This window comes from Cyanistes caeruleus, chromosome 3, assembly GCF_971803275.1.
Source record: "Cyanistes caeruleus chromosome 3, bCyaCae1.hap1.1, whole genome shotgun sequence".
In the NCBI taxonomy this organism is placed as follows: Eukaryota; Metazoa; Chordata; class Aves; order Passeriformes; family Paridae; genus Cyanistes; species Cyanistes caeruleus.
Genome location: NC_141703.1, coordinates 29,190,189 through 29,216,335, shown reverse-complemented (window position 1 = coordinate 29,216,335; position 26,147 = coordinate 29,190,189). Strand labels below are relative to the sequence as shown.

The 26,147-nt window shown below is 37.7% G+C and overlaps 1 long non-coding RNA gene across 2 annotated transcripts; it reads left to right on the top strand.

Annotated features, from left to right (window-relative positions):
• Positions 1-169: 169 nt before the first annotated feature.
• On the top strand, positions 170-21,019 carry LOC147654043 (uncharacterized). Of its 2 annotated transcripts, XR_015284351.1 has the most exons (8): positions 221-3,781; positions 6,636-6,746; positions 8,049-8,166; positions 10,268-10,450; positions 12,243-12,382; positions 17,401-17,506; positions 17,943-18,044; positions 18,804-21,019. It is a non-coding gene; the product is annotated as an uncharacterized LOC147654043 (long non-coding RNA). The 2 variants fall into 2 exon arrangements; XR_015284350.1 differs by lacking the exons at positions 17,401-17,506; positions 17,943-18,044; positions 18,804-21,019 and having other exon boundaries at positions 170-3,781; positions 12,243-12,568.
• The last annotated feature ends 5,128 nt before the right edge of the window (positions 21,020-26,147 follow it).

Genomic DNA, 26,147 nt, shown 5'->3' with positions numbered 1-26,147 from the left:
GCCCCGGCTGGACCCGCAGCCCCGGGCCGGACCCACACAGCCCCGAGCTGGACCCGCAGCCCCGGGCCGGACCCACACAGCCCCGGGCCGGACCCACAGCCCCGAGCTGGACCCGCAGCTCCGGGCGGGCCCCACAGCTCCGGGGAAGCCCCCCCAGCCCAGCCCGGGCGGGCCCCACAGCTCCGGGGAAGCCCCCCCAGCCCAGCCCGGGCCGGCCCGCGCAGGCGGCAGCGTGACCGAAACGGGGGGAGAGCAAGGCAGGAGGGCGAGAGGCTGAGGGGAGGGGGGATGCAGGCAGGCAGGAGGGATGGCGTGCGGGGTTCACCCGCAGCTTCTGCCGACAATGGGGAGGAGTGGGAAGGTGGCAATAAACGTGGAAGGTTCAATGGAGGAACCATATTTTCTGGGGGAAATTCTCCACGAAGAGCCTTTAGGAACATTAGCATTATGTGCCTTACAAAGAGGGAGGTTTAACAAAAAGTGCTACACAGCGAGAACCAGCTGCCTTTAGAGGTCACTAGAACATCACTGCAGTATTTACAAATTCTCCATGAAGGATTAGAAGTTAGTCTAAAGCCCTATATACACTATATACAGTTCCAGTGGATGCTGTATACTATTATCTAAATTTCTTCACATAGACTATCATGTATCTGCCCCAGCAAAGCTGATTAGTGAAGCAGCTTGACTCTGACATATCCTTTATGCCAGCCACAAGCTGCCTTGCACAGCCACCTTATTCACTGTGGAGACAGGCCTGAAGCAAGATTGTAACACAACAAATGCAAATGAGATGAGCCTTACACCACTTAAACTGAGATGGCTATAATATGTAACAGCTTAATGTGCCCACAGAAGTGATTGATGCCCCCTCCGTATCTCTAAAGAGCTTCAGTTTTGATGCACCCTGTTTTTAACTAATATTTCTTATTACTCCTCTTCCTGGCAATGTCTTTCTCTTTTTCCTCAGTGTAGGGAAGAGAGGAAGGAAGCAAAATGCCAAACAACTTATCAAAGCTGTTTGTCTCTCTCAAAATCCTGACTTATGAAAACAAAAATTTGAAGGATTCCTTAATCAGCTCTTAGCAATTTGTTTAGATTATTGCAGCAGAAGTTTGGTCCTCTGTAAATCAGTTATCCCTGATATTAAGCTGGAAAGAAGCAAGGAAAGATATTAACTGCAAAGAAGCAATATTTGTGACCTGACAAACAGTTTTTCATGGGACTACACAGTCTGAGGGTCTCAATGAGCTATTGTCATTAATCCAAACAGACCAGAGTCCCACAGTCACTCTGCCTAATTAGAAAATAGACATGAATTTTAGGAAAATTTCAGACAAATCTAAGAACCTTAGCTAACCTAGCTGGCTATGTATTTCTAATGAGAATTCGTTCTCTGTCCTTAAAATAAGCAGAAAACAGATTTCTCCATTTCCCCTAAAATCAATCTTTCACTTTATCTGTCAGTTGCTTTCTCCCAATTAGTATTCCAAATTCATTTATTTTTGTCATAAATTAATTTTTTTTTTGCGTACCTTGGCACGAGTTTTTCATTCAATACTTGTGAGTAATGTGACAGACTTAACGTTGTGTTGCTTAGCAGAAATAATAGTAAAAAAAAGTAACTTTGTTAATGAATTGAGATGAATCAAAAATGCCTTATTAATTATTGCTTGCCTAGTAGGCTAAGCTTTGGCTCTTCACCTCACTGGCCCAGAGAACATTTCTTGCCTTTGGCCATGTCGGAGGGGCTCATTAAAACATCTCCTGGGAGCAGATAGAAATTGTTAGTGAAAAGCAATGGTCAGTGCCTCAGCTAGAACCCAGAAGGGAAGGGAATCCCTCATCACTGAGAGCTAACAAGGCTGTATGTATTACACCTGTAATCAAACTGCTCCGAAAATGCCAGGAGACCACTGAGCTCTCTTTGTGATTGGTGAAGTTATCTGAAAATGCTGAATCCAATCCATAATTGATGTGCACACATACAATTACAAGCCTCCAGATATCAGTTAAAATGTTGCAGTTGCAAGCCTTAAGGAGTGGTAAACCTTAACATGCATGGCATAAAATAAGGTGTTTGACATAATAGAAGTGAACCTGTTTTGCTTCCATGCACTGCCAGTTAAATTTTAATTGAATTTGCTACATTTGTTAACAGATGTAATTATAGAAAACCTTACTGAAAAACAATGATATATGGATGGGCTTGGGTATCTTATAGATATTTTGTGAATCAGGAATGAAGCATCTTTTCACTTTCACATTTTGTGAATTAATTTGTGTGTTTAAATAAAGATCTACATAACTTCTTTGCCTAAGGTAAGTAAAATTTGCTATGACATGCAATGTGACCTTGGGATATGGAGGTCTGAGAATTTTACATGTCCTAAGGTGAAAACTGGTGCCTCTTTAAAACTTGCATTTGTTACTGGTCTCCCTATGATCTCCTAGAATACTCAGAATTGCAAATGGTTTCTGAGGCTTGGCTCCCAATTAAGTCACCCTCTAGTAAATGAGACACTGAAATGGGATATGAATGATGGCTTACAATGAGTTCAATAGATAAATTTACAAGCCAATGGCATAATATTCTCCAAAATATTATATACACTTACTACAGCTCATCCAGTCAGCCTCAGAATTGGTGTTTCCCTTTAATTTTTATATTTGTTTACTCCTTGGTTATTACATGAGAAAGAAACCATCTTCTGATGTGATGTATAAGCAGATAAGCTTCTAGAGAAGCTGAAGATTGTAATCACTCTGGGGAGAGGATGGCAGGACAGTGGGGAGGCTGTACAATGGTAAAACAGGAAAAAAGCAAGTGGAGATGATGTAGAATCACTCAACTACCCACCATAAATATTTTTTGAGTGCACCCATGAGTTTAAAATAGGATGATTACTATGAGCTTAAGGTGGGAAATAATCATTGCTCCTCAGGAGGGCTTCCCTCTTTTGCAAAGTTTGACATAACATAAATTTGTCTTTGACACAAAAAAATGATAGATTGATAAATAGATAGATAGATAGATAGATAGATAGATAGATAGATAGATAGATAGATAGAGAGACTGACACCTGGATCCATTGCAAATGGTCTACAACATGAAGAACATGGTCTACTGTTCTCTGTCTGGTGATACTGTTAATGCTACGTCTGACTCTAGGGTGTTCTTTTAAACAGTTACAAAAATAAATTGAATATATTGTCCATTTATGAACAGGTATCACAGAATGTCTTTTTCCAGTGCAACTGCCAGTGCTTGGAAAACTCCCATGATGGGAGGCTTTCCACTTCCCAGCCTTAACTGTTTCAAGACATGCTGCCCTAAGTCAGATGGACAGGCTACCTCTATAGACACTGGAAAAAGACAGCTATGCAAATTGTCTCACCTGTCTTAGAGAGGCAGATTTGTGCTTCAGAGGGAGACTGCTTGAGACTGGAAAAGGCAAAGGCTTAGGAGAGATGAATCTTGCCTAAAATGGCTTGTCTTTTTTATTGTTGTTTTGGGGCTTTTTTTGTTAGGTCATTTGTTTTTTTGTTTTTTTAAGATTTCATTTGTAATCTTACTAAGGCCCTCATCATTCAATTGTTTTTTCTGTCTGGATTTTGTTTCAGCAAGGCTTCATTTCACATTATCTTTTAACTGTACCTTTCTAAGTACTGCAGTGAACTGGAAGGTGAGAGAAGAAAAATTGCTGATCAAATACCATCTCAAAGGGTTGGACTGAGAGGTGTAGACAGAGTTCAAAAACCTAATGACATTTATTTGAAGGTACATTTAGTTTTCTGTTTTATTTTTACATGCAAGATTGAAAAGGGGAAATATACAAACCTACAGAACCTGGGAATTTTTGAAATAAAATGAAACCATTTTTTCTTATTATTTCTAAACTGTAAGGAAAGTAGATGAGACCGGAATGATTTTCAAACTGATACCACTCTGAAATTTCATCCTACCACCCAGACTAACAGCATAAAGACCTGCTTGTTGAGAGGACTGCGTGTTTGACTAGAGATACCACTTCAGTGGTAGAAGTCCTTCCTGCTGGCTTCTGTAGAAATAGATTGCAAAAAAAAACCTGTCACCACCCTCTAAATGTAAATGGTTTAAAGGACTTCAAGTTTGTGACAAGACATGTGTGGCCTAATTTGCAGCCCTGTCCTATTACTAAGAGACTATAGATACCGGGCCAAATTCATCCTCCAGAAGGCCCTGGCTATATGCAGATCACATGAGATGTGAATTTGACCTGTGGACTATGATGTTGTAAATGGAAAATGCTGAGGAAAAGCAGATTTCCCCACCTTTTTCCTGTCTGCATCTCAGGGCTGACAGTGGCTCATCTGTGTAATTCAGAACACCTCAAAGCTGCTCTAAGCTCCACTGGCTTGCAGCATCCTCCAAGGTGCTTTTGTGCCACTTAGAGTGTTACCAGCATATACAGGCTCTGGCCATGGGCCCTGCAGTGGGGTGGAGTGGAAAGAGATCCTTGGCTCTGATGCACTTGAGGATCCCCTGGCTTCAAGGTAATCCTGCAGCCTCCATTAGGGTGGTTTTTGAGGATCTTTACCCTGATGGACTCAGAGCTGTGTTCTGCCTGTAAAGTCTCACCCTTGCCATTACATATTAAAAAGATGAATGGATATTAATTTATCACACAGTTTGTATTTTCAGCTCATGAAAAGATTTATGCTATGTCTGCTTTTGGTCTTGGCATTTTCAAGGTATTTCTGTCCACTCTGTTGGTCAAATTGCCTGAAGATGACCTTAACTTTTGAGATATTGCCAAATATATATGTATGTAATGCTTAGAATGATTTATAAAAACCTTTATCTACCGAGTCTTTTAATAGAATGAGGGACCAGCAATATGAGTAGTCAGTGACTACCAGTAAGTCAGTGTACAAACAATAAACAAAGTAGCAGTTAAAGACATGGTAGGGAGAAAACTGGCATGTCAATTATCACCTTGAACACGGTGATTGTGGATACCTCTACATGTAGTGCATCTTCATGTGTATGTAACAGGGTACATGCAGCTCTTGTACATCCAGGTGTAACAACCCTTACATACATAATGACGTATACATGGTACAGTTTCCGATAAAAACAAATAGAGTCCCAAAATGACCATTTAAACTGCAAGCAAATGATGCTTCCAGCCTGTGGTCCCTGCTCTGAATACAAGCAGGTGAGGAATGGTGCTAAATGCTTTTGATGTTGCCAGCTCCCATTTGCCACCCAACTTTTTTCTCCTCCAAAACCTCTTAACAAACTTCAAAGGCCTCCTTGCTTCTTGCCTTAATCCCGTGCACTGAGACCTCTAGTTCAAAGAACTTTCCTTAAACCCTCTTCTTAAACTGCAACCAAAACTTTTTCTTTCCTTTCCACAAAGTAGCAATTACAGCTCTGTTGCGTGGCAATTGGGCTTGGGCCGATCAGCTCCTGCTATTAATTAATCTCACAAAGGGGGCTCATTTCCTGGCATTCAAATTGACAAGAGAGCAGAGAACAGAAAGCCCTTTCAAAGCAGTTCCAGTTAACTGAGGGAAGAGGTATCAGAAGAAAGAGCCCCACAGTATTTGAGGTAGAGGGCACATTTGATACTACCTATGCTTGCTACTGATTGAGTGATTTTGTTAAGGAGAGCTCTTTACTAATCTTTTACCTGCAAAAAGCTCAAGAGCAAGTAAATGCAGCACAATTATTGCTAAATTGTGGCAAAGAGGCTTCACAGGCCAGGCTTTCGGTTTCACTCTCCCAGTGCATCTTCTGCAGCATTACACTTACTTAAAACAGAAAGTGTTCACTTTACTAACACAGAAAAGCTCTTGGAAGAAGGGGGAGGGGGACAGAGGAGGTGGGGGGAGATGAAGAGGCAAGAAAGAAGAATAGCAGACAAGAGATTAAAGCTTTTTATTCAGTATCTCTTTCGTATTCAAATTGTGCTAAGGGCTCTGTGAAAGTTAGAAGCAAGCTTGTTCAGGAGGGCTTCTAAAGTGTGTACATGGATTTCATGGGAATAGAAAAGAAGCCACGGACTGGGTAATGAAAGAAAGATAAGATGTCCTATATAAAACAACTCAAGAGTGGTTCAATTACTTCAGCAAACCATCAAGCAAGCTTTGAAGATTTGAGGAAACACTGTTAAAATGTAACAAAAAACTCATGTTGCAGGTTTTGTACCATTACATGTTTGTATACTGTGTGAATTACTTAAACTATATTCCCTCTGTGAACGTTGTTTACCTCTTTGGGGTTTTTATTATTATTTTTCTGGAAGAGCTATATTTGTCTGGAAGAGTTATGGAAAATGAAACATTCATGTTTGATCTTTATATCTCTGTGAAAGGGAGTGTGCCGTAAAAATATGGCATCATTGTTTACAAAAATAAGCCTGGGAATTAAAGGTCCGTGGCTGACAGTTTCACATATTTCTCTTTGCAGTTTAAATAGCCCTCCTGACATAGGCTAAATTGTACAAGAAATAACCAACTCCTTTCACCCTGGGAAAGGTCTGAACTGAGGAATATACCTGCTATAAAAAGAAAAGTCTGCACTTTAGAAAATACCTATTTTTAATTGCAGCTCTCTCTTTCTCTCTCTGTCCCCTTCCCCTCCCCAGTTCTCTGTGTCTGAGACTTGACAAGTAACATCAAACATGACTCAAGAACAAAGCTAACCAACCATGGCCTGCAGCATCCTTCAACCAGAAGTTATCTTTAGTCAAGCTTTGGTATCTAATTTTTAGTGTTTCTGTTTGTACTCTTCAAGAAGAAGTCCTAAAACTCTTGTGGTATAAAGCTTTCCTTGTTTCTGTCTGGTAAGATACAATGAGAGTGATGGAATGATTTAACTCTCGTAGCAATTGTCAACCACCACTGCCCTGGTGCTCTGGCTTCAGAAACCTAGAGAGGAGACCACTATTTTATTCCTCTTGAGTTTGAGTCAGGTTTTTTACTGTGTTTTGAATAGTATAGCAGTAAAACTCCAAATTTAAAGTGCAGCTCAATCCCCTTCTGTGCCAAGTGCTGAAACCCTGCTAAATTTCCTTTGTAGGTTAAAGGTTTTTTTTTTATTTAGATGGGTCACGTAGATGGTAATGCAATATCACATCAATAGAAATACAGAGGTGTTTCTTGAATCAAAGCAAACAAAAACAGTTTGCAGGTCCTTTTTTCACAAGGGAAAAAAGGAATGTGATCAGCAAAACTCATCAACTTGTGGAGATAATGAAAACAAGGAAAAATCAAACCTAGGAAACAAAGAATACCTGCATTTTGCAGCCCATTATCAATGAGAGTGTTATAAACTAAATCAAAACCAACATTTTTTTTTTCCAGTGGATTGTCAAAGATCTCATGGTTCTCTAAAAACTTGGGGAATTAACTGGAGACCTCAGATGGTCATTAAAATACAGCACTGCTCACTTTACTCAGTATCTGGCAGTTCTGTTGCCTTCACAGACACTCAGAGAAAGGTTATATAAATTGTGTTTTGCCCTTAAGTGATTTAAACTCTTAATGCTGCATGATAAACCACCTGCAGTAAGCAGCTCCATTCCTCTGCCGAGTCTCTGAATGTTTGCTGGCACTGGGATGCAGTGGTGCTGGTGTCCCACTGGTTGGATCCTGAGCTTTTTCTTGAAAGACTGGCTGCAGAAAGGGTCTGTGAAGAGAACTAAGAGAACTGAAACATTTGGTAATCCAATAAACAAAGGTGGGAAACACTTTGATACCCAAAGAGAAACACTGGTCATACTTGGAACATCATTTAAAAGCAGCTTTATTTAAAATAGAAGTTAACACAGAAATCAAAATAATATTCAAGCATTTTCCAAAATTTTTGAATTAACGATATGATTTTAAGAAGAAAAAGGTTTTATTTTTAAAAAAAAATCTCCAAAAATCATAAGAATCTTTAAGAAAGTAGCATCTCTGTTTAGACATGACAAAAAAAAATTGTATTTTGAATGAACTAGAATGATCATGTTAGGACTCATGAGTTTAACACCCTCCACTCTTCTCCATTCCTAAAGGAAGTCCTGTCAGCCACAGGGGGAGGACAGTGAAGAAATTAAGATAAAGCACAATTTCTATGTTGTAATGAACTTTCTTTTTTTCCTTCACTTTTATGACGGTTATTACAATATACTGGTAAGTAGAGATACAATTAGAACTATACCGCTACTTTCTTTGTTCAATTGCTGCTATTCCAATGAATTTTTCTTTCTGTCTCTTATATATTAATGTTTGTCTCTATTCTTTATTCTTCAGTAACTTAGGTCCTACTAAGTTACTAAATACTACTAGAATTACATCAGTTCATACTTAATAGAATATCTGTCCTATCATTCAAATAGTGACATATCTATCAAACCTATCAACTTCTTAGATTTCATATACATGCATTTTATATACATTAACAGACATGAATCTTTTCATGGTGTGTTTGGAGTTCTGCTCCGCATATTACCTTTTTCAGTGGAGCAACATCTTGAGTACACTTCCAACATTGCAACAAATAAGAAAACTACAGCAAACTTCAGGCAAACTAAGACTTCACTTAGAGTTGCATGTCACTTGTTTTAAATATCTTAGTAATACCTGTCAGTACCTCCATCACCTCCACTGCAGAAGTGAAAGATAATCCTTAGTTATGTTTACAAGAGAATTGTGTTCCCTTGGCTTCTATTGTCCTTGTGTACTCTTCATGTCCTACTCCTTCTCTTTCTATTCTTCTCCTTTACCTGACTAATTTAGATTGCATGCTTGTTGAAACATCACTTCTGTTATTTTATGGGTACTGCTTATCTAGATAAGCAGATCAGATAAAGAGATAAGATAGATAGCATATATAAACTCCAATCAACTTGAATTCCTGTGTATATACATACAGGTGGCACCTAACTCCAGAATATACCTGTTGCTTCCAAAGAATTGAAGTATGGAAGTGTTCAGAAATCAAGGTCTTTTTAAAACCCTCACCAGAAATGTGGCTTTCTTGTGTTTCAATTCAAGTTTTCTATTGACATTTATGTCAGTTAAATTAGGTATCAAACATAATGTAGTTTGTTTTTTTTTTTTAATAAAATACAAAAGTCTATATGGAAAGGACTCCTTCTTAGACATGCCAGAAAGCAAAGTAACTCTCAGATTGTCTGAAATTCTTTCTGATTTCTGAAAAAACAAACCCAAAAAGAATTTTCACAGGAAATAAATAAAAACCTTCTGATTAACTGACCAACAAAGCAAAAGTCCTTCTCTCTTCCTAAAATGAGCAGCTCTTTATCAGCTTAATAAAATTGTCTGGGGCAATTTTACTGGTTCTGAACTTGATATAAAGACAAATACCATTCTTGAGAGACTATAAAGCATACTTTAGATCAATAGAGCATAGGAAATCCTCCAGAGATACAGTCTTGTTTATGGTCAGAGAAGCCTTTTTGGGGATGGAAAGGGAGAGTTTCACAGTATTCAGGCTCATTAGAGTAAGTATCAGCCTAGAGGAGCCCTAATTTCTTTGAGACTGCAAAAGAGATTCAATTGAAACCTAAGCCCTTTTTCAATTGTGGTACTGGAATAATAGATTCTATGGCAAGTATCTTGGAGACGGTGGAAACGGCTGCTCCTTTTTTTATGCATAGTTCACTGATTAACATCTGCCTGATTGAACCCTTATAAACTTGGAATGGACTGAAATTTTATTGAGTAGGCCTGCTGAAAGGTCTCTGAAATACACGTATACGATGCCTGTGGGCATATAGATGGGCAAATAAGTGGGACTTCATCAGGCATTCTGCTATCTGAGGACTATACACAGAATTTACAGTAAAAGTTAGTCAGAGTCATGGTATCAGGTGGTATGTGTACCTCAGTTCATTTGCTATCCCTTGCCCTTGGACAGCTAAACTGACTTCAGAGATTACAGGAGCAATAAACCTGGGAGAGTTATCACTGAAGATTTTCCTGAGTTTTTACAGACAGAAAATAAAATTTTAAATTTGGAAAGTCTGTATGAGTCCTTTTTGAGACAAGAAGGAGGGGAGAAATGGATATATGAGTGAAAGTTTTTTAAGCAATACATTAAAAACATGTTCTAGTAATTCAGCTATAGTTACAGCTGAGTTTCTCTATTTAATGGTGTAACTACTTGCCAAGTTCTGCCTTACAGCACCTTGAAAGCAAGCTTACTAGTAGCACAGCATGGAATTACAATGTCTTTATTCAAGCTGACTAGTGTCTTACTGAATTCCAGAGATCATCATAAATGAAGGAATGAAGGGAACAACAACTTTTAGAGTGTAAAAAGCTCTGCTCTGCTCCCCTCTCTGCTGAGGCCCCCATGACTCATCATGCAAGCCACTCAGGAAAGCTAAAAGCAGGAAGTGCCAGGACTTCATTCAGCAGGGTACAAATGCTCGCTGGGATGCTCAGCAGGGTAAGTGGGTGTGTTTTGATAATTCCTGATCCAAATTCTTCAGTCTGACTAAATAAAGATCTTCAGGTTTGGTTCAAATTAATCACACCACACCATGATGTTTTAATGAAGATAAAATACACCCATGAAGATCGTCTGGCTCAGGAGAGATATCTGAGGAATGGGGGAGAAAACAGAGATGATGCATAAATAAAACCAGACAAGGTAGCTAGATGAATGGGAGGGAAAGTGTGAACTATGAAAATCTGAGAAGCGAGGTTCTGGCTTGTTTTCCTGTTGGCACCCATTGTTTAAATACTGAATCATCATCACAACTGGACTAGAAATTTGGATGATGATCACTAAATATTGAGAATGTTATCAGTGTGTGGTAATTAGAGAAGCACCTATGCAGGAGATAAATGTGATGGCATACAAAAATTCAATAGCCTGTAAAATTTCACTATTTTTCATGGCAATGGAGATGTCTATGTTATTGGTGTATAGTAAAATATACAGCACAAGCGATGCTGCATATGTGTGCTTCTGTTTATTTATGTAGTAAGATACAACACTTTGTTCAACAGCACACAATTACTTTTGTATATCTCATTTATTACAATCTTAATTTCATTCATATTAAAATCATAGCAGCACATGAATGGATGTTGAGCATGTGGGAAGGTGGTAGTGACTTTCTTTCAAGATATAGCCAATATATCCCTCTGAGAACTATTTGTACTGTGACTTTAGAATTAGAGCTAAAGTACTTGTTGATGTCTAACTGATCTTAAAGAAGGGAAGTTCATGAACTAAATCTGAAACAATACTTACATATTTACAACAATACTTACTTACTGATATCTGGGGGGGATTCTTCACAGACCTGGACTATATATACTGATTTTCTAGGGAAAAAAAAAGAAAAAGATAAAACACCTAGAGAAGAGGTATCCATGTTACAATTATTTACAAAGCCACAGAGAAAAATGCACTGAAAACTACATTTTTTGAAGTTCCCTAGGCAAAAATGTTTTATTGTACATGGTGTAGGCAACTGATGCTGACAACTAAGACTGCTGAGACTAGAAGTGTTCAGTGTTAGTAAAGGCACATTTATTGACCCACTTCTAGAAGGGTAGTAAATAAATCAAAGCAAGAACCTGCAAGACCCTTAAAATAGGGAAAGCAAATGCTCTGACTTAGGGATTAAAGAGTTTACACTGCCTAATTGTTGTTGTGATGTTTTGTTTTGTTCACTGTGCCTACATATTGCTAGGATTTACTGCTAGGATTTTGTCTGGTTGTAAAGGATCAGTCTCAGAGTGTAGTGTTTGGTGTTTGCCTTGCACACCTTGGCTTTACTCATCCCGCTGACCTGAAACAAAGCAATAAGCTGAGTAGAAGTGATGACACCACTTATTTACCTAACTCCATAAAGGAAGATGCATAAGGAATATGGGAAAAGCTGGTGAGGTCTGTGACACTTAATTCAATGACAGTGCTGTTTGAACAGGTACCATATAAGGAGTCACTCTAGAAAAGTAAATTGCCGACATAGCTGTTTAGCTTTAGGTTACTTTAGTCTGGAGAATAAGTTCAATGATACTTTTTGTGTATGATGACAAATATGACACACACAATGACACATGCAAGTGGTAGACTAAGTTCACGTGGTTTATACCAGTAAGGATGGCAAATTTGCAGCATACAAAAAATGCTGAATTGTAGGTGCCTGTACATATCATATTTACATGTTGGGAAAAAATTGTTCTAGAAAAATGTGTATAAGCTTCATGATTTTATTTTCTAGTCTCACAGGTATTGTTTGTACACAACATTCAAGAGATTGAAGAGGAAAACACAGTTTGGAGCCAACTGAGTCTGTTTCCAGCACTGCTGAGGAGCCTTCAGCAATTTTTGTATTTAAAGAATTATAAGTTATCATTAAAGGTAATGCACAAAAAACCCGCAAGAACAAAAACAGTCTAGAAGAAAACAAGTCTTCTAATGGTTTGCTGCAAAAGACTGCACAATAGACATCATCATAAAATAATGAAAGGAGTACACATAATTTAAAACTAAATAAATAACAATACTTGAGATAATAATAAAAAAATATTTCTAGTTCAGCAATCTATATATAGTCTCTGAGGTCTCGTGCTGGATACACACTAGTCACAAATAATGAGTATGTGCTATAGTAAACAAACACTGAGAGGAAAATATCTTAGAGAGAAATGATTTCAGGTGTATTTTTCTTTCTATCTGTATTAGGTGGTAAAAAATACTGATAGACTGTTAATAATCTGAAAATCTTTGAAATTACAGGTGATTAAGAAATTAAAACTGAAAATCTAATCTATTAAAAGGCAAATATATCTATCATTTGGCATGCCATTCTATTTAAATTCAAGTTTTCCTAGGAATTCTACACAACTATTCAACTGTTTATTATGTTTAGAATGGTGAAGAGAAATACAGTAGTCTGCAATATACATATTTCTAAGGTACAGCAAGATATCCTCCTCAGAAAGGGGTTACAGCATAACATAAATCAACTTCAAACTCATAAAAGCACTAACTTACACGTATTTTATTTCCATAGGCACATTTATTACTATTAAAATTTTACAGTATCATAATACCTCTACTGGCTCATCTTAAAGTATTAAAATGATAGGAACACTATTAATAAATACAGATCTTACAGCAAGTATTTTGTAAAAAACTGTGACTTTGAACCCCATATATAGTACATGAAGGATTTTAACTGCAGTTCAGTACTTATTCCTATGTCACAGACAAAACTGCAGCAAAAAGGTATTGCTTACTCACATAACTTCAGTGTTGCTCATGATGACTAAATATTTTTACTACTTTTCTGTCAGAAAGATATCCTTCAGCAAAACAGAAAGTCTTTATGACATTGGTTCTATCCTTGAAAATGGTTTTTCTGAAACATACCCTTTCACGTTCTGAAAAAATATTTTTTGTCATATATCCTTTTCAGCATGTTATTTTAAGTGCATATTCAAATTTAAAAAAAAAATAATCAGTATTCCAGGCACTGGGTCTTCAATATCTCTAATCATCAAGTCTATTGTTACAGAAATATCAGATATTATTGGAACTTTAACAAAAATAGCTAAGTTTTCAGGGTTTCTCAACTACAGAAATAATAGCCTGGAATTTGGTAGCTTTATTTTTCTTTTCCTCTCTACTTTTTTCCATCTTTTTTATTTTGCTGATAGCAATTCTATCTCATTGAATTACATTCATCTCTATTAAACCTCCATCAAATCCTCTGTAGAACACTGCAGATGTTCTTCACCTTTATGTAACATGCATTTTTCCAGATGTTCATTATTGGTCCTTGTGACTTCATTTTGACAATAACACATATAGTAAAGGGCACTTCAGGGGGGATGTTTGATATTAAACTGTAGCAGTCATCAACTTAATATGTTTTGTGAAATTTTTATACCATTTATTTATCTAATACATCACACTCTGGGTGGGATTCATCTTACCTAACTTCTAGTCATATAGTCATGCCCTGGTCTTCTGGAGACTAATAAGTACATTTAGATCATCAATCACTTGACAAAATTCTACTTTGGAAGGAGATGAACCATGCCCAAAAAATTCCTATCCTACCCACTCACTGATTATAAAGGCTAAGGTGATTAACTCAGATACGGATGTCGGATTTGAAAACATCTACATTTCATCCCCGTGTCTTGTGGAGATATAAGACATTCTAAAGCTCCTGTGTAGATATTTTGGGATTAGCATGTCTGGAGTGTGAAGTGGTGCTGACATAAGGAAGAAAAACAGCGGAACAATCTGAACAGTGGCACGGCTCAAAATTTTTGGGGGCATTTATTTGGCTAAAGTAATTTCAAGTGTTTTCTTAAATGCTGACATTTGTTCTTATGGATGGGAAGACCGTCTGTTACACTTGCATGTGGCAGTGCAAATGCACTGCTGCTTGACTGGGGTTTGCCATTTTGCAAAGATGAGAGCAAGCAAGCAGGGGTACAGGAGCCTTGCTTTTCCTGGCAAGGCCAAGCTCATCAAGGTAACAGGCCATCCCTTGTGTTAATTGGCACAGATGTCCAAAGAGTCCATTCTTCACTGGTCTTCTGAACAACCAGCCTTAAGTCACAGAAAATCAGCCTTCAGGCTCTTGCAAGCCTGTCTGCTCTTCAGACATCTTTCCAGAGGATCTGAGATCTGCTGTAATGATAGCATTCTGTGCCTCTGGTCACATCTTAACACTGCTAAAGTCCTCTTTCCACTGTCTCCCTCCTTGCTGTAGAAGAGACCTCTCTATTGGAATGAAAATTATGGCGAGGCAACTTCTGAGTGAAAATAAAATGCAAATATATGATACTGTGAGCATTATCTAGTGAGTATACAAATAAGCATCACCATCTGTGGTAGTTTTTTCAAATGTGATTTTTAGGATCTGTTTTATTTTTTGTTTTGAGTGAAGCACAAAAACTGAAACTTGTAGGGAAATCTGGCCTGAAGTATTTGCCATCGGTATATACATTTCTTCTTTATAAACAACATTCACTTATATTTCATGTAAGCACTTTTCTTTTCCCATTCCCTTTGTCAAAGAAAATCAGTTGATTGGAGGGAAAGGATGCTTACTGTGAGAACAAATTGGCATGGTATTTTGCAGATCAATATTTATTTTTCTTATTCAATGCATATTTTATTGTTAATTGGATGTTGGGCTGTTCCTGTTTGGAAATATGCAAATATTTCTGAACTTTTTACAGAGAAATAATAATAAAGCCTAATTTTAAAAAATGCATTTCAATATATGTAGAGAAACAAATCTAGTTTAGACTTTGGACAGATGGTCCGATTTGGTGCAGCTGAAAAATAGCACAATTAAAACCTAAATATTGTATGTTTCCACACTGCATGAGTCAGAGGTCAAATGTAGGCATTTATTTTTAATTTTGCAGAAGATCTTGTCTAGTGCACCATATAGAGCAAAACTAAGGAAGATTAATGCATATTCCTGACTAAGTATGATTGGAACTTTCTGCTGGCATTTATACATAGGTTTAAATTCATTAAAATATAACTATCTAATATTTGTTTTATATGACTGAATTAATTGCATTTGTAAATGTTAACACTCAATGACAGGTCTACACAAATCACCTCATTAAAATACAAGTACACTATGTGCCTGAACTCTTAATTTTAACTCGTTTTCAGGTAACACCAACATAACTGCTGATGTTAAAAACATTAACCTATTCAGAAGTTTACTTATTATTTCCTGTATATCCTTTGTTACCAATAAAGGAATTATTAAAGTAACCAAGAAACTGAGACAACAAACTGGCTGGACTTTGAATGACAGCTATCAGCAGTAGAAGAATGTGAAGATATAGTTTGAGAAATGATTTCTCTTGTCCTAATTTAGAAAAGAATTAAAACAGCATGCAGAAATATAAAGATTTTCAAGACTGCAAAAGTTATCAGAAAAAAAAAAATGAACATCTTTCTGTTCACTCTTTTATAATATTTAGACCAAAGAAAGATAATCTAAAGCAGGATTTAGTTACTGTGGCATTTTAGTGGCAGCACTTTTTATGAGATACCCTCTTTTTGTGCTTGCGGGTGCTTCCTGGTTTTTCACTTTACTGCTTTCTTAAGCTGTGTTTCTGTTGCACAGTCTGGTCTGTATAAACTACACACAATGCGTTGGTTTGGTTGGTTTTCCCCTCTTTTTTTTTCCATCAAAGGCATCAAAAAAATCCCCAAATCCCACCTCTCCTTAAATCTCACTGATGTTTCCAACTTTATCACTTTCTGATTATCCTAGAAGATTTTCAGATGAGAAACTGTGTTTTCTCCAAGTATGTTAATCTTTTGTCTAGAAAAAAATACAATTGATTCTAAAATACAATTGATTCTAAAATACAATTGATTCTGTGTCTCCTGAGGCAGGTTTGGTAAAAGTTTCAATAAGCCCTCTTTCCCCATGTGAGTGATATTTACCAGTCAGGCAGATGATCACATGCTCTGAATAAACACAGAAGAAAAGCTGGGTATTTAGGTTAGCAAAGGGAGAACAGTAAGACTCAGATTCAAAATTACTAGCCAAGCCCTCCTTCTTAAAGAAAGTGCCTAGGGAATTGTAACACCCAAGAGGTACATGCAAACAGATTTCCAATTGCTAATTCCTTCTCCAAAGAAAACCACTTTTTTTATTGCTTGAGACTCAAAATACCTAACTTGAAACTTTGAAAATACTGAGCTGCTTCGGGGCTTCAGACTTTACAGTATTGTTATTTCTAACCTTATACTTGGATTTTACAAGCCAGATACTTTGCATTGTGTCCTCTGATAATACTAAACAAATACATTTTAAATTATATGTGTGAAGTGTGATGTAGAGAAAGCAGTTACAGTTCATTATTACTCTCTCACAGCTCTGCTTTAAAGCTAAATAGGTCAGTGTAGACAATGTGCTAATTTAGATTCTACCTACATATCTACCAAACTGCTTAAAATTTGCAGTATGCTTGCTTGTTTTATTTATAAAATTTTCCTGTCTAAGGAAATCTCTTTGATCAGCTGGAAAAATGGAATAAAATATTCAAAAAAAATGATTTGTGGACACAAAATTTTCAAAGAATCACCGTTTCATTAATTTACATAAAATTTCAGATTCATTTAGGAAAAAAATGACAAATCAATGCTGAAAGCACGTTTGGTTAAACTATTCAAAAACCTACTGAGATAGATACAAAGATCAAAACTGGTGTGCTGCAATTAAAAATATTCCAGATGTATTCATAATAGGGCAAAGATGAAAAGTTGTCTTCATATACCATTTATTTTAAACTGTAATACCTGGCATAATTATTTATATAATTCTTACACAGTCCAACAAATCTTTATTTAGATATACATTTCTTTTGTTTCTGAAGCCAAAAATGTGAACTGGAATTTTGCATGGAAAATGGAAAAAATGGAAAATGTCCATGGAAAGCAGACAAAATCTTTGATGCATGTGATTCTGCAAAACTTCAAACTGTATGTCATGCATTATTTTTGTGAAAGATTATGAGTAATCAGTTTTGAAAGTCTTGTGTTTGACACAAATATTGGGAACTCTAAAAACATTCAATAGGTTCCTATTGTTTAGAATCACCACTGAATGTTTTCAAGTGTTATATACAATCCTGAATGCTAAGTCTGTTCAGAAGTGTTTGGAGAGACAAAATTAAAAAAGAAAAAACAACCAAACAAAACCCATAACGAGTCCAAAGACAAAATTTGTCAAATGTATATCTGTAGGGAGAAAAAGACCCCTCCGTTGCATATTGTATTGTTGGCAGCATATCCCTACTTCTTTAATGGCCTCAAAAGAAAACAAATTTATTTAGCTTTCCTGTACTGCCATGTGTTAGTTAAAGTACAGTATTGCTTTCAGAACAGACTCTTTATATTAACTTATTGGTTTTCCCAGATTACAGCCAAAGGGATATATACGAGAGAAATAACCTTTCATGAAGTATTGTGGCATTTTCAGTTAATATTAAGTTAAGAAGTTAAAAAGACATGCACAAATGTAAGTTATTTTTCCATTTATGCAGAATTATTTTGATCCATTTTGAAGCTGAAATACTTTTTAGTTTATCTCAGTCAGTTAATTCATGCTTATTATGCTAATTTCCCCTTCTGAGTACTTATTTACATTTGGACCACTAGGGCACATAAACCAGATTTGTGATTGTTTTCCTTTAAGAGATAGTTTATTACAGCTTTACTGCTCATGTTTTCATACTGAATTGACTGTAGAAATCAAAGAAATCTGAAGAGTTTGGTCTGTTCATAAGAAGTGAAAAGTTGTTGACTGATCTCCTAAAAAATAATCTGCATTTTTGGGCATGTTTTGTAATCAACTCTGTGGAATAGGGCAATGGCTTCAAGTGGTGACATGTAAGACATGTCTCATTAGGTTCATGAGATTACCTAATATCAAGGATAACTCTTTTTTTCTTTTTAAAGCACTGTAGATATGTTAAAGAATTAATTAATTTCCCCAGAACTTGTAAGACTACTCTGTATTTCATTCCTCATTTTCCCAAAACAAAAGCTGCATCACTGATGTTGAAAAGATTGATTTTCAGTGTGACTGAGCTATGACAGAAGTGTTCACCCATTCTCAGCCATTTCTAAAAAAAAGATAAATGTGAAAACCTCAAACCATTATCTAGTAACAATGTGATATGGTGATCATTGTATGAGATGAACATCTAGACAGCTGAGTGCAAGACAGGCTTTTTACTTGTTTTGTCTGCTCTTTAATTGTGTTACCTGTGTGCAGGTCATAATGTAGATGGCCTTCTGGGCATGGTTTCTGACTTAGAGACCCAACACATCTCATGACTGCCAATATGGATGTAATGTCTGAAATACAAGATCAGAGAAAGCAAGTATTTTGTTTTCCCAAGAATATTCTCCCAACCTCCAAAAATTTGCAGCTTTAAGAACTCCCAGGGTTACAAGTCCGTCTCTTCAATTGCTAATAACATCATATCTTTAAATTATGCTTTGTCTTTTACCTGAAAGGATCCTACTGTACCATGCTAAATTAAAAATCCTGCCACTGCCCATAGCTGGTCCTGTCAGCAACACTGGAATATGGTAACATATACACAAGAGGGTAAAAACCGCTGTGCAGCAACTGTGAAGGAGGACTGAGTGTGAGAGAAACAATCCCTCAGACACCAAGATCAGGGAAGAAGGACAGGGAGGACTCCTTGATGTGCTGGAGAAGAGGTCCACTTGCAGCCTGCAGGGCAGATGTCCTGCAGGCTGCGAAGGGCCCCGTGCCAGAGCAGATGGATATGACCTGAGGGAAGATGCAGACTGTGGACAGGAGCCCATACAGGAGCATTTTTTTTGACAGGATCTTTAACCCCCAAGAGCAACTCTCATTGCAGCAGTCTGTCCCTGTAGGACTGCACTCTGTAGAAAGATCTCACACTGTAGCAGTTCCTCAGCACCTGCAGCCTGCAGTAATGATCCATGTTGAAGTCAGCAAAAGACTGTCTCCTGAGGGAGGGATCCCATGTTGAAGCAGGAGAGAATGAGGAAGAAAAAGCAGCAGACACAAAACATTATTAATTGATCATAACCTTCCTTCTTCACCCTTCTGCACCACTCAGAGGAACAAAGTGGTAGAAGAGCTGGGAGTGAAGTTGAGCCTGGGAAGAAGGTAGTAATTGACAAGCAAACTCCTTGTCCTTATCTTGACCTATGTGCTTTGTGTTGCATTTCCTCCCCTTGTCCTGTTGAGCAGAGGAGTGATAGATTGGCTTGATGATCACCTGGTTTCTATTCAAGCTTAATTGATCACAAGCCTCTTCCCTTGCTTCATTGTCTCCATGTTAAATAACATATGTTTTCTAGATGGTACTATAGAAGCGAGGAAAAAGCAGAAACTCAGAACAAATTAAGTGTTTGTGAAACCTTCCGAATACAATATTCAAGTTACTTACGTGAAACTTAAGATTTCATGGGGTTTTACAGAAATGTCAATGTAGTGGGGCGAGGAGGCAATGCTATCTCCAAACTCTGGGCTTGAAGATCCTTGGCTCTGGAGCAGGATGACAGAAACTACTATTTACAGTTAGAGTAATCATACATGAGATATGAAATATCAGTGGATGTTGTTTCTTTCATGCTCGCTTGAAAAAAAAAATGGCAGGATGGGATTTCTGCCTGGAGTTTAACTGCTGACTTGTGTCTACCTGGAATGATGTGCAGAGCTCTTATGTGACTATCGACCTCCTGCTGCTAGAAAATGACAGGTCAAATATTGAATTCATGTTTTTAAAAGTGTTAGAGATGAAAGCACTGCATGAGACCTTTGGTGGGATGTAGGAGAAGACTAAATTTTGTGCAGACCTATTGCTTGTTTCCTGGGAGACAGCCCAACTAACCAAGACACAAGAGTAATAATCAATGTGTTTCTGCATTGTCCTAAATGTAAAGTATCATAGGGCCAGAGAATGAGAGAATAATATAAATCTTCTTTTCTGGCCTAATAGTGAGTATCCACGGCTGAGAGACTTTTTTTTGAGGTTCTGCTCTTTCTCTTAGAAGTGTTCATATATTCCATTTACTAATACAGACAGTAATTGGATGAAAGTAGAAGCAGTCCAGTAACCATAAACATCTCTCTTCGAGCTTAAGGACGACCAAGAGGTTCCTTTGCACTTGTGCTCCAGCTGAGGCCAGCACTCTATGCTTCAGGATTTGCTACATTTGCCATGAGTACCCCAGCATAATTCCTGTATCCAGCCCTGATTTACTGACTGTCATATGTGAAAGCTCACTAAGTGAATCAGGTGATAAGTCCTATAATAAGAAACTTATCCCTAGCAGGTTTTATACAAGAGGTGCATGGATGAGATAAAACCTACACAAACTATTTAAAGATGACTTACAGAATATTGTCATACTATAGAAATGACTTAGCATGGACAGTAGAAATTATTACATGTCACAATTGTTCTACTCCTTTGTTTCCAGTTCTTTTGGGGACATATTAGGAAGATGTTCTTACCTAGAAGAGGTACAGCCTCTTCTGCCTTCTCTTACTGCAACCATAAATTTATTTTCTACATGGCTGCAATCTTTACTGAGGAAAGCAGTGTAAATCAGTATCTCTTCCTGTAAGTCATGATCAAGCCATACCCTTCCTCTGTGAAGAGGCAATCTGTCAGAAAAAAAAATGTGAATAACATATATGAACTTTATTTTCCAAACATTCCCCATATTCTTTAAATGTTCAAAGCTAAAATAAACACCATGGCACCACTTTTCAGTTTGCTACTTCAAGGAACAGCCCTAATTGCAGTGACAAAATACCACATCAGAAAGCATAAGATTTGTTAAGGAAAAAACATAAATTCCCATTTTATTGTCTCTTCTGATAGCAAATCTAATAGAAGTCCTGGAGAAATTCTTAAAGCACCTAAATTTTATGTGTACTCCAATAGCTTTTCTCTTCCCCCAGGGAGGAAAAACTACCTCAGTAAGAGATAGTTGTGGGTCTTGAGACTTATTGTTAGTTCAAATATAAATCACCTTTTTTTATATGAGACAAGAAATCAAGTTCTAGTCATTTTTATACATAAAGTTTTGAATTTGATAAGTGTACAAACCAGAGTCCAAGGGTATTTTATAAACTCTTACTTTAATAAGTTGAGTAAATTGCTTTATACTTTTAAACCAGTAGAGAATTTTGGTGTATTGAATATGTATTCTATCCTTCTTTTTCACCTCGTCGTTGCTTTCCCTATGTTGTCTTCAGTATGCCATTATTTGCTGATGTACTCAAATTAAGGGTATTTTGGTAAGTGTATATTTTTCAATAAGCAAGCTTAATCACCTCACATGTTTATTTTTACCTGCAGCGTCCAAAATACCTGTGACAGGTTTATTTGTGCATAGTTTTGATGGCAAGTTGAGCATGAGCCAGCAGTGCCCTGGCAGCCAGGAGGGCCAACCTGTCCTGGGGGCATCAGGCACAGCATGGCCAGCTGGGCAAGGGAGGGGATTGTCCTGCTCTGCTCTGAGCTGGGACAGCCTCACCTTGAGTTCTGGGGACAGTTCTGGGTGCCACAATACAAAAAGGGCATAAAGCTATTAGAAAGTGTCCAGAAGAGGGACACAAAGATGGTGAAGAGTCCAAAAGGGAAGACTTACGAGGAGTGTTTGAGGTCACTTGGTCTGTTTAGCCTGGAGGAGACTGAGGGGACACCTCCTTGCAGTCTACAACTTCCTTGTGAGGGGAAGAGGAGGGGCAGACACTGATCCCTGCTCTCTGCTGACCAGCGACAGGACTCAGGGGAATGTCATGAAGCTGAGTCAGTGGAGATTTAGGTTGGATATTAAGAAAATATTCTTCACCAGAGGTTGTTTAGGCACTGGAACCAGCTCCCCATGGAAGTGATCACAGCACCAAGCCTGACAGAACTCAAGAAGTGTTTGAACAATGGTCTCAGGCATCTGGTGTGACTCTTGAGGATGGTTCTGTGCAGGGCCAAGGGCTGGACTCAGTTATCCTTGTGGTTCCCTTCCCACTCAGAATATTCCATGATTATACTCCCTCAAAGGTTAGGGAACACATCCTTGTCTAGTAATACAGATTATGCTAAAAGGAAGAGTCTTCTGTTTGGTTTTGGCTGGTTTATTTTGTGTTTTTTTGTTTTTGTTTTTAGCATTTCCATGTTATTTCAGAATAGAGGGAAATATTCTGCACTTTCTCTTTCCTGGTCCTGAATCTGGATATATTTGATTTCAATCAAGGTACTGGATATTATTATGGCTATGGAATGGCCACTTCAGATAGTAGCAGAATCAGGCTGCTGTCACTGTGGAGGGAAGTCTGGATCTCACCAGCATAAGCAGCAGAAGCAGCAGACCCAAATTTTCATGGCTCACCTGTCCCTCTCTTCCCCTTCCATTCATATCACTCTTTTTCCTCTTCCATGCTCCTTCTCATGGCAGAAGCAATTTTGCTCCAGCCCCAGACCACCTCTTTATCCTTGTTTTATCACAGTTTACCAACACCACCAAAAAGCTCAGAAGCAGCTCTGGAAAACACAGCAATATGTTGTATTTATCCCAAAATGGACAATGAGTGGAGATGAAGAACGTAGCTTCTTGATGCTGTAACACAGTGCTGTACCTCCAAGGCATCGCACCCACTCAGCGCAGCTCTGTGCTCAATTTGGGTCCTACAAGGTCTGACAACAGGACAGTAGGACTGTACTTGCATCTCTCAAGGTAATGATCCTTTCCTGTCAGACAGAACTATTTTAACTCGACTATACAGGTCTGAGTAATAAACATTTGTGGTTTATGGTTCTCTCTTGCCACGGTGCAAGGGCAGAGTGGCTGACAAGTACCATTTCATGGTGCATGTCAGAGTGCTTGCAGATGGCACTACAAGGACAGGGTCAGGACAGGGACAATGAGGTCCTAGGGCTCCCACAAAATTTCCTAACCCACAACTATGATCCTATCACTTCACAGCATGTGTGGCTTTTAGCTGATGCTACCTGTAACATGAGTCCCCCAAAGGAGGCTGGTGAAGGAAAAACAACCAGATAGCAGAATGGCCAAAGAGAAGAAACTGTGGGAAGTTCTCCTTGTCAGGATCCTTTGCAGGAAGGATCTGCTGAAGATCTTTCTGGAAGAGGCTTGATTGACTTGACAACCAGCCACTACCATGGCTGATGTTTGAATATGTTCTCTATCTGAATATGTTCAGCCATTTATGTTGATCTGTGCTTCCAAGGTGTAATCTGACATTCCTTACAGGTGGAGGTGGGATAAACATTCAGGAAATATGGACCTTTACATCCCTCTTCTACCAATCTTCCTCTATTTCTCTTGAAGGATGAAAAACAAGTAAAAACAAAACAAACCAAATTAAAATAAAATAAATAATATAAATTATTTTTTGTCTCAGATAACTAAATTTTCTGACATTCCCAAGTCAAGATAAAGTGTCTATCTAAGTGTGATTTACTTCCCCCACACAGCCAGGGGCCTCATCCCTGACCTGCAAAGACCACCCTCCACAAAAGCAAAAGTATAATTATATTTCCATGCTACTTTGGTCACAGACTCTTCCTGAGGCTGTCACCTGTGTAGACATGTGTTTATTTTGACATTGTATTTTTGTGATCTTGTCAGCTGTGTAGCTGGAAAGAAGGAAAAAACTTAAAAAAAAGAGGAATTTTCAGTTCAGTTTATTCAACTGCCACAACAAAGTGTCTTGAAAATCTTATCATGGCTCTGAGGTTTCCTATGAATCCTGTGTTGTCAGTAACCTTACTTCTACACTTTGAGATATGGAGTAATATACATGAATTGTGAACTTAAGGTGTTGTAAAGAAGTGATAAACAGTTTAAATGAAGGGAGTAAAGATGGCACACTGATTCTGCTCTTTTCAAATGTGGAAAATATTGCAGCCCAACCTAGATCTACCAGTCAGTGGCTCTAAGTCACTTGTCAAATCTGCAGCCTAAATATACCTGCATCTGGGCCACTTTTGCTGTGACCCTGTGAAATCTTATTATTTATTCATTTAAATGTTTAAAATGTAGAGCTGAACATTGGACTTTGGGTCTCTCCTGCAATTAAAGACATAAATAAGTAAGGGGCTTACAGAAGTTCTTTCTACATATTTTTCATTTTCAGGTCATTGCAAGATTTAACGAACACAAATTATCTTTAGCAGTTCTGGAACAACAGGGCAGTCTGACATCAGCAGCAGTAATACATGATTTGAGATAGGTGATAACAATCTCTCTTCAGATAATGAAACCAACTAATATCAAGACAAATTTTAAATTTTACTGACTGTCCTGGGGTGTCCTTTGCCCTAAACCAGGACACTGACTTGCTTATTTTCTTCAGAAAGCAGACTCTTACAGGAAAATGTTTTGCAAACTTCTTTTCAATCTTTGCTACAGAAGATTCCAGGTAGTTCTTCATCTGAAGCCAGATACCCACCTTATCACAAACTAAGAAATACCGAATAGATTCACTGTTATGCTTTTGTTGAAGGGATGCTAAGCTGGCTTTTTGCCGTTTCAATAAAAAAAATCTTTTGTGGAAGAAAATCTCTTCCAATAGGATTTTTATTAAGGTCTTGTAGAACTGGAGAGTGCAGTTCACTCTAAAAACCGAGGTATGATCCTTAAACACTCTCTGCTCTAAACTGAGTAGAAGATGCATGCGTGGTAGGAGCCCATGGTGGGTGAGAATTGCTTCCTAAGTGAGGAAACAGCTGCCAAGCAGATGAGTATACCTCATCAGACAGAACATTTTAGATGGTGGCTTAATTTAGAGACTTTAATCTGCACACAGCTGAAAGACAGGTGACTTGATTGGCTGAAAGCCATTGTTATTACTTTGCCATACTACAGCTGTTATGGTATGTAAAACAATTTTTGGCAGCTCCAAATTAGTTCCTAATGGAAAATGTTACATTACAGGAGCTATCAGTAGTGTTGCTCTGTTGACACCATGCTACTTCTTGGCAGTCACTTCAGAGACATGGAAAAGGGAAGGTAAATTCAATATGTTAGCTTTATTTTTATTTATTTAATTTTTATCAAACAGTGCTTAATCTTCCTGGTCAGTGCTGAGGAAAGCTGAAATAGGTATCTGGGAAATTCTAGTGACCTGACATATTTCATAAGCTTACCTCTGAACTGACCATTGACTGAGTTTTTATACTGTCCTCATAGCCATCCTTTGATATACATTCTGTGCCTGCCAAATTAATGAGTATCCTTATTTTTTATTCCCATCTAATCTCTGCTGCAACTCCTTCTTGTTAACATGCAAAATGACTAATTTTCAGTGATACCTTAGTATACAAAGATTGTAATGACACATATTTTAACTTATAACTTTATGCTGTAATTTCAAAATCATTGATTTTCTTGCTATTCTTTCATAGCTCTTGTATTATTTGTACTATTATTGTGAAAGACTGACAATTTTCTGCTGAACATAATTATTAGTTAATGTTCATACACTATATAAGTGAAAACATTTAGTCCTACAGATTCTTATATAAATAAAGTGTTTTCATCACTGCAGTAAGTTTTTAAGTTTAAAAATGGGTCATTTATT